We start from the raw sequence: 8,630 nt of genomic DNA, 5'->3' as shown, positions 1-8,630 counted from the left end.
AAAAAAAAAAAAGATAGCAGGAAGGGAAAAATGAAGGGGGGGGAATCGGAAGGGGAGACAAACCATGAGAGACTATGGATTCTGAGAAACAAACTGAGGGTTCTAGAGGGGAGGGAGGTGGGGGGATGGGTTAGCCTGGTGATGGGTATTAAAGAGGGCACGTACCGAATGGAGCACTGGGTGTTATGCACAAACAATGAATCATGGAACACTACCTCAAAAACTAATGATGTAATGTATGGTGATTAGCGTAACATAATAAAATAAAATTTTTAAAAAAGTAAATAAGGTAAAATACGCATTTGAAAGTTGATTCAGATATATATTCCCCAAACAGTGAAACCACAGTAAACAAGGCAAAGTATACATTTGACTAAAGATTCAGATATGAATTTGAAAAGAAAGCATAACACAGTATCTACTAGTGGGGGAGGGGGGACTGCACCTAAATAGAGAACAGTTGATGGCTTTAGAGGAGGTACTGAGTGACACTGAGGATCTATAGATATGTTTGCCCTGGGGACACTTGCTGACTATAGCTGGAAGCTGAGAATCCAGGACTGGCCCTGGGGCAGAAGACCCCCGTGCAGGGAACAGCAAGAAATTTTGGTATATACATGGGGTTGTAGGAAGACATTGGATATTTCAGGGGTCAAATGAAGACTTCTAGTTTTCATATCCCCTTAAGGTATGTGTGGAATTTTGAAGCTGTTGGCCATGCTTTCACCAAGAGGTATGCATAAATTTCCTACATATACTGTCTCCTTCCTGGAAAACTACTATCTTAAGCTCTGAAGGTGATATTATACACATATGAAGAACAAATATCAGTTACTCTAATATTAGTTATGTCAAATTAAGATGTGTGGGTTCATCCAAAGTTGAGTCTACTTATCTTACAGTATATTCCATGGTACGTACTACACAATTTTGCAATTCTTTTTTACATATTGAGGTATTTTATTAAAATATGTAAATGTAAAATTATTTGTCTGAAACTTTCAAGCACTTGACATTGATGAATTCTAATAACTTAAGATAACTCAAGCTCTACGGAAAGTTGGGAATACTTAGTCGAGCGTTCTCCTTTTAAAGAAGTAGAAAATGAGGGCCGGAAAAATCAGTGATTTGTTGAAGGTCATAAAGCATTATCAAAAGAGATGTCCAACTGATTTCAGAAGTATAATGATGACAGTGGTCCTGAAGTTTCTGAAAGGGTGAAAGGTCAAAGAAGTGACCGATTGAGTTTGCCAGAACCCAAAGTGTCACACAATATGAAAGAGTGTCTGTGCGGCAACATCCCTGTCTGCTTGGAACACCTAGTTTATTGGCATCATTAGCGCTCTGCATCTAGGAGAGCATCTGTCAAGCAGACTCTGAAAGAATAAAAGCTTTCAGAGAGATGTTACAGAGTAATTTTCAAGAAGAGTTATTTTAGGGGCGCCTGGGTGGCTCAGTCGGTTGGGCGACTGCCTTCGGCTGGGGTCATGATCCTGGAGTCCCGGGATCGAGTCCCGCATCGGGCTCCCTGCTCGGCGGGGAGTCTGCTTCTCCCCTGCCTGCTATTCCCCCTGCTTGTGCTTGCTCCTCTCTCTGACAAAATAAATAAAATCTTAAAAAAAATTGCTATTTTAAGTTCTGTGATGAATAACTGCTAAAGAAAAGCTAGCTTTGGGGCACCTGGGTGGCTCAGTCAGTTAAGCGACTGCCTTCGGCTCAGGTCATGATCCTGGAGTCCCGGGATCGAGTCCCGCATCGGGCTCCCTGCTCGGCGGGGAGTCTGCTTCTCCCTCTGGCCCTCCCCCCTCTCATGCTCTCTGTCTCTCATTCTCTCTCTCTCAAATAAATAAATAAAATCTTTAAAAAAAAAAAAAAGAAGAGTTTTTTTTATGCTAAGGTTAGGTCAACTGCAAGCAACTAGTGGAGGTTATATTTTCTTTTTTTTTCTTAAGTGAATGTGTAGAAAAGATCAAGATGTCATTCATCACTTGAGTATATTTATTCTCTTTCTCTGAATGTGAAATGTCACCCATTCCATGAGCAGGGGAGTTGCCCTTTGTTTTATGCTATATTTCAAGTCTTCCACAGTATATGCTTTGGAATTTGTTACTTCTGCATTTCAATTGATTTGGAAAGAACTGTTATTAGATCAATAAGACAACGCTTGAGAAGAAATTAAAGGCCTGTGCTGCAGGCAAAATAATAAGTCATAACCATATGTAATTGGATAAGACAGTCAGCACAGCATAACATGGCTTTAGTGACAAATGACAGCGCTTGAACTTAAGAGAAGGCATTTCAATGAGAAATCACAAATAAAAGAGTATTAATGGGATTTTTTTTTTAAAAAAAAGAGTATGGATGGATTAGTGGAATTATTAAATATATTCTAATGCTTTTATCATCTTTCAAGAATACCTGTATTAGCCCAGGAGCTTTTATGCTTGAAGAAACAACAATCCCAATTAAATGATGTAGAACTTCAAAGACTTAGTGGGTAAGCATTTGTTAAATGTCAATAGCACGGTGTTTAAATTGATATAGACAAAGTAAAAAGGAAGTTTGGCTATCTTTTAATTACATACAAAGCCACACTAGCATTTACCTTCATCTGTGAGACACTACAGTGAAAAGGATAAAAACCAAATTACTAGAATCTCCTGAGTTCAAATTTTTCCGTCTACCTGTTGTGTGAATTAGAGTAAGATATTTAAACTCTGTGTGCTTTATTTTTCCCATCTCTGAGATTTAAAAATAGTACCTATTTTGTAGAATTGTTTTCAGTATGAAATAAAATAAGGCAGGCAAAGTGCTTAGCTCAAGACTTGGAGTACTCACTCAATAAATAGTATCATTATTCCACAAATTCATATAAGTTGCTCTGGTTTTTTTCACCTAAACTGATAGTTTTAGGTTTTTAAGAAATCTGTATTGTGGCTTTTTTTTTTTTGTATTAATACTTTATTATCTTCAAGAAATAATTAAGATTCACATACACTGATGAAGCTACTTTTTATAATAACCTAGTATGGGGCGCCTGGGTGGGTCAGTTGGTTAAGCATCTGCCTTCAGCTCAGGTCATGATCCCAGGGTTCTGTGATCGAGTCCCACATCAGGCTCCTTGCTCAGCAGGGAAGTGTCAGATATAAATTTTGAAATGTACATTTTGCCAAAGCTCAGCGAGAATATTGAAGCACTCTCTGTGATTTTATCGAACTTTCTTTTTCTTACTTCAACTTTTCTTTGAAGACTTCCTTTGGTTTTAAACACTTTCATTTTGCCCAACTCAGATGCATTTTATACCTTTTCAGGCTTAAAAATTGAAACAAATTTTCCATGGAAACAACCTTCATTTGCTACCTCGTTATAAATAACTCCTTTCAGGTGATTCTTTTTTTCTTTTTCCCCCCTATGGTCACCTAACAAAGACAACAGTGAAATGTTTGTTTGTTCGTTTTTTCCTGAGAACCAGATGAACAAAATACCATGTGTTCAGGTAAATAGATCAGCATAAAGATCAACATAGAATATGATTCTGAGGGCTTATAGAAAAAAAGCCTCCTTTACTCCTTAATAAAATGCTAAAGATATTTTTTTAAAAGATTGTATTTATTTATTTGTCAGAGAGAGAGTGCACAAGCAGGGGGAGTGGCAGGCAGAGGGAGAAGCAGGCTCCCCGCTGAGTCCCCCCAGGACTCCAGGATCATGACCTGAGCTGAAGGCAGAGGCTTAACCAACTGAGCCACCCAGGTGTCCCAATGCTAAAGATATTTAAGTTTTATTCCTACAACCTCTGAAAACTCTTTATATCTTAGTTAATTATATCTTAGTTAATTAGATAATTTCCCATTATCATTTGGGAAAATATCTCATGGTAATTTTATTACTATGGCCTTATAATATCTAGTACAGTGAATCTCTCCTTGTCACATGTCAGATTCCCTGGAAGCAGAATTGGAGATGAACTTTGGGATGCAAAAGGTTTATTAGGGATTAGCATCTGGTGAAAGGGAATTTGGTGGGGGAGAACAGAACTGGGCAGAGAAAGTAATCAAACTAAGATGCAGGTCGACAAAGCCTCAGCCAAACCCATGAAGTACTTTGGAACAAGTGTTATCTGTCAGCATCAGGCTATTCATTCAGCATCAGGCAGAAATGACCAGGCTATAGCCTGCTAGCCCTTAGTCACCATATCCTGGCAGCCCTAGAAAGATGTGACTTTGGGCAAGGTAGCTCCAAGCAGCTGAGGCTAACCCTGAAGCAGCTGACAGCTGGAGGCTATGTAGTGATCACGCTCCCTACAAGCCAGACTGTGACTTCTTCCTTGAAGAAGGATCTCAGTTGTACATTTCCATGTCTAACATATTCTTCTTTGCTCTTCTTTTTCTTTTTAAAGAAGTTTTTTGTTGTTGTTAGAGAGAAAGAGAGCACGAGTGTGTGTGCAGGGGGTGGGGCAGGGGGAGAGGGAGAGGGAGAGAGAGAATCTTAAGAGGGCTCCACACCCAGCGCAGAGCCTCACGTGGGGCTCTATCTCTGACCCTGAGATCATGAGTGGAAATCAAGTCAGATGCTGGATGCTTAACCAACTGAGCCACCCAGGTGCCCCTGCTCTTCTTTTTCAAAACCGACATCGTAATTATTCATGGATCTTTATTTTTCTTTATAAATTTTGGAAAGTTTGAGTTCCTTTTGGAATTTTGGTTAGAATGGCACAGAATGTATGCCATTCAATGTGGGGAGAATTGACATCCACTGGATAGTGGTGTGCCATGCAGATGATATTTGGGTAGCCAGAAGATGACACTCTTGAGAAGGGTTTCTGGAGGTAGCAGGACAAGGAGGCAGCCCGTGTGGTCAGGGGATTGTTAAATATAGTGGGGATCAAGCAGATAAATATACCGAAGTCAATATGAAAAAATATGGGGGGCGCCTGGGTGGCTCAGTTGGTTAAGCGACTGCCTTCGGCTCAGGTCATGATCCTGGAGTCCCTGGATCGAGTCCCGCATCTGGCTCCCTGCTCGGCGGGGAGTCTGCTTCTCCCTCTGACCCTAACCCCTCTCATGTGCTCTCTCTCATTCTCTGTCTTAAATAAATAAATAAATAAATAAATAAATAAATAAAAATCTAAAAAAAAAAAATATGGGAACCTGGTTTCTCATTGTCAAAGGGGGATTTATAAGTGTGTAGCAGGGAAAGGCTTGCAAGTATTCAGAGGTGATGGATTGGAATCAAATGCATCAGCGTAAACTCATGGTATTTAAGTATATTTAGAGACAGATATAGAAATATAAATATAGGCATATGCGTATATATATATATGCATATACACACATATATTTCCTAGCTCCGACTGTTGCTAAGACCCAGTAGCAATGACACCCCAGTAGGAGTGAACACACCGAGTCCAAATCTTGATTTCTGAATACTATCCTCCACCAAAAGTAACCAGGGCTCGTTCTAGAGCTGAGGCAGAGAAAATACAAAATGAGCCTACAACATCTAGCTGTACCAGAAAGTGAGGAAATTGTTTGTAGAATGATGGGGGTATGCCAACAGGATAAAAGTTTGAAGTGACTCCCACTGGCCAAATCTGGGACAATGACAATAACTACAGCAATACATTACAATACATTACAGTAAATGATGAGTCCATAAGTAATGAATAAATAAGTAAAAGGGAAAGAGGAAAAACTCTTATATTCGAATGTAACCTAGTTAATACAGAAGAAATGATGAAGTAAGAAAATCACTTTTTGACCATCATGATGTGACAAGCGATTCAGGCAATGATTCATGGATGTTAAGCCTGGTGGGTAGGGCAAGGGACAGGACATTGGCATAATCTCAGAATATCTCCCTACAAAATATTTATCAAGTAAAAAGGAAACAATGGTGATTTTATGGTGGAGAAAACCACTTGACCAGATGAACAAAATTTTCATCACAATTATGTGAAGAGTTGACATCATGAGCCCTCGATGAGATGCCCAGAGACCCCAGCCTCATTTCTGTGGTTTTCTTGTCAAAATGTATGGCCTGAGTCTAGTCATGAGCAACACTGCACAGATCCAGTTGAGGATCATCCTACAGAATGAGAGGCCTGTTCTTTTTAGGACTGTCAAGGTCATAAAACAAAAACAAAAACAAAAACAAAACAAAACAAGAAAAGACTGAGGAATTGTACCCAAATCAAAGAGACTGAGAATACATGCAATTAAATTCAGTGTAACTTCCTGGATGGGATTCTGGACCAGAAAAGGAAAAGAGACATTGTTGTTAACAGAGAGTGAAATTTTAATGGGGCCTGTATTGTATCAGTGTTGATCTCTTGATGTGATGGAGGGTTATATCATGGTTATGAAGGAAAATGTCTTTGCTTTATGGACATTCACACTGGATACTTAGGGATGATAGGAGTCAAGTCTGTAGTTTTCTATCAGATTGTTCATAAAAAGACTCAACAAGAACAAAACCATATATATAGATACATAGAGACCAAAAGCAGATGTGATAAGATATTAACAATTGGGGAATTTGTGAGAGGGGAATATAGGAGTTCTTGCAACTTTTCTATAATTTGAAACTATTTCAAAATAGGATACATACGCATATTCATATTTAAAACAAACATGAAAACATACATTCACACAAAACCTTGTTTACAAATATTCATTACAGCATTATCTATAATAGCCAAAAAATGAAATCAATCAAGTATCCATCAATTGGAATGGATAAACAAAACGCTGTATATCCATATGATGAAATATTATTTGACAATGAAAAGGAAGTAAGCGTTGATACATACTACAACGTAGATGAACCTTGCAAACACTGTGCTCAGTGAAAGCAACCAGTCACAAAAGACCACCAGTTGTATGATTCAATTTACCTGAAATGTCCAGAAGAAGAAAATTCACAGACATAGAAAGTAGATTCGTTGTTGCCAGGATTTGAGGAAAGGAGGGAATGGGGAGTAACTGCTAATACACATGGGCTTTCTTTGGGGCTGATGAAAGTGTTCTAATAGTGATTGTGGTGATGGTTGCACAACTCTGTAAATATACTAAAAACCACTGACAGGTAAATTTTTTTTTAAAGATTTTTTTTATTTATTTATTTGAGAGAGAGAGTGAGAGAGAGAAAGAGCACAAGAGGGGGGAGCGGGAGAGGGAGAAGCAGACTCCCCACTGAGCAGGTAGCCCGATGCGGGACTCGATCCCGGGACTCCAGGATCGTGACCTGAGCTGAAGGCAGACACTTAATCGACTGAGCCACCCAGGCGCCCCAGATTGCCTCGGTTTGAATCCAAATCTACCATAACCTGTAGTTAGGCAAATTACTTAGTCTGTCTGTGCTCTGTTATCAAATGGGGATGCTTAATTGGGTTGTTGTAAGGAATAAAAGACATAATCCATGAAAAGTGCTTTTAAAAGTGTCACTTACCGGAATTCATGAGAAGTGGACCATGTTTTTTAACAAGTCTCCCATCAGGAGACTTCTTTCTTAAAAAGGCTCCAATCCATTTCATCCTCCCATTTCTCTGACGTCCTTTCCCATAGTTTATGCCACTTCCAACTAGTCAGATGCAAGCTTGATATAATCCTGATCAACCAGTCCTATGGTTCACAGTGGCTACCTCCACTCTCTGATTGTCATTTTCTGTGCTCCGTTTTTCCCTATCATCTGCCCATTGTAAGAAATATAGAATGTGACTTAGGGAATGTTGTTTTCAAAGGCCAAGGTCATTGCTGTTATTTCTTCATGCTGTTATATATTCATCCCAAATGGTACAAGCATCGTGGTTTCCTGTCACCCTGCAGACTGGACAAGCAGATGGGAGCCTAATCATGAGAACTGATAGTCATTTCATGCTAACAATTTGACAGCCACTGTCCATGATTGTTTCATTTCATCTTCACACAATCTCCATTTTGTAGACTATTATCCTCTTTGTCACATGAGGAAACTGATGACCAGGAAAGTTAATTTGTCAAGGCCACACAGGTTCTAAGGGATGGAACAAAGATTCTAATCAATCTCTCTGTGTCTTCAGATTCTACTCTTTAGCCACTGTGTTGTATTGCTCGATCTTCCCCAGAGTGGGAAAGAGCTCATAGCTAAGATCCTATTCCAGGGTAGCCAAAAGAGTTAAGAGGTCAGAAATTATGTCTTAGATATCTATGTGTCTAAGTGCCTGGGATACTGCCTGACACATGATAGGAGTTCAGCATTTTTGTCAAACTGCTCAACTGTGCAATGGAACATAACCTCTCACATGGAATTAAATGAATCCTCTGCGTGCAGAGTCCTGCTTCTACTTGCAGGGCAATTATAGGGTTTTGGAGTCAGAGAGATCTTAGAATTCTGGTTTTGCCATTTGGTTACTTGGTGGCCTTGGACAAAGGCACTTAACTCCTCTGAGTCTCGAATCTCTAATCTGGAAAATGTAAAAAGTCGGTAAAAATCTTACCTCCTTTTTGGCATTGTTATTCAGATGGAATGAAATAAAGTTGCAATGTTAGACATATAGTAGATACTCAATAAATGATAGTTATTACTATTGTCCCTTCATCCCTTCTTCCAAATAAACCTTGTGAGAGATCAACTACATATTGGTTCCCAAATTA

The sequence above is a fragment of the Leptonychotes weddellii genome, chromosome 6 (genome assembly GCF_054177405.1).
Source record: "Leptonychotes weddellii isolate Sample4059 chromosome 6, ASM5417740v2, whole genome shotgun sequence".
NCBI lineage: Eukaryota > Metazoa > Chordata > Mammalia > Carnivora > Phocidae > Leptonychotes > Leptonychotes weddellii.
The sequence above is the reverse complement of the archived record's forward strand: the minus strand, read 5'-3'. Positions refer to the sequence as shown.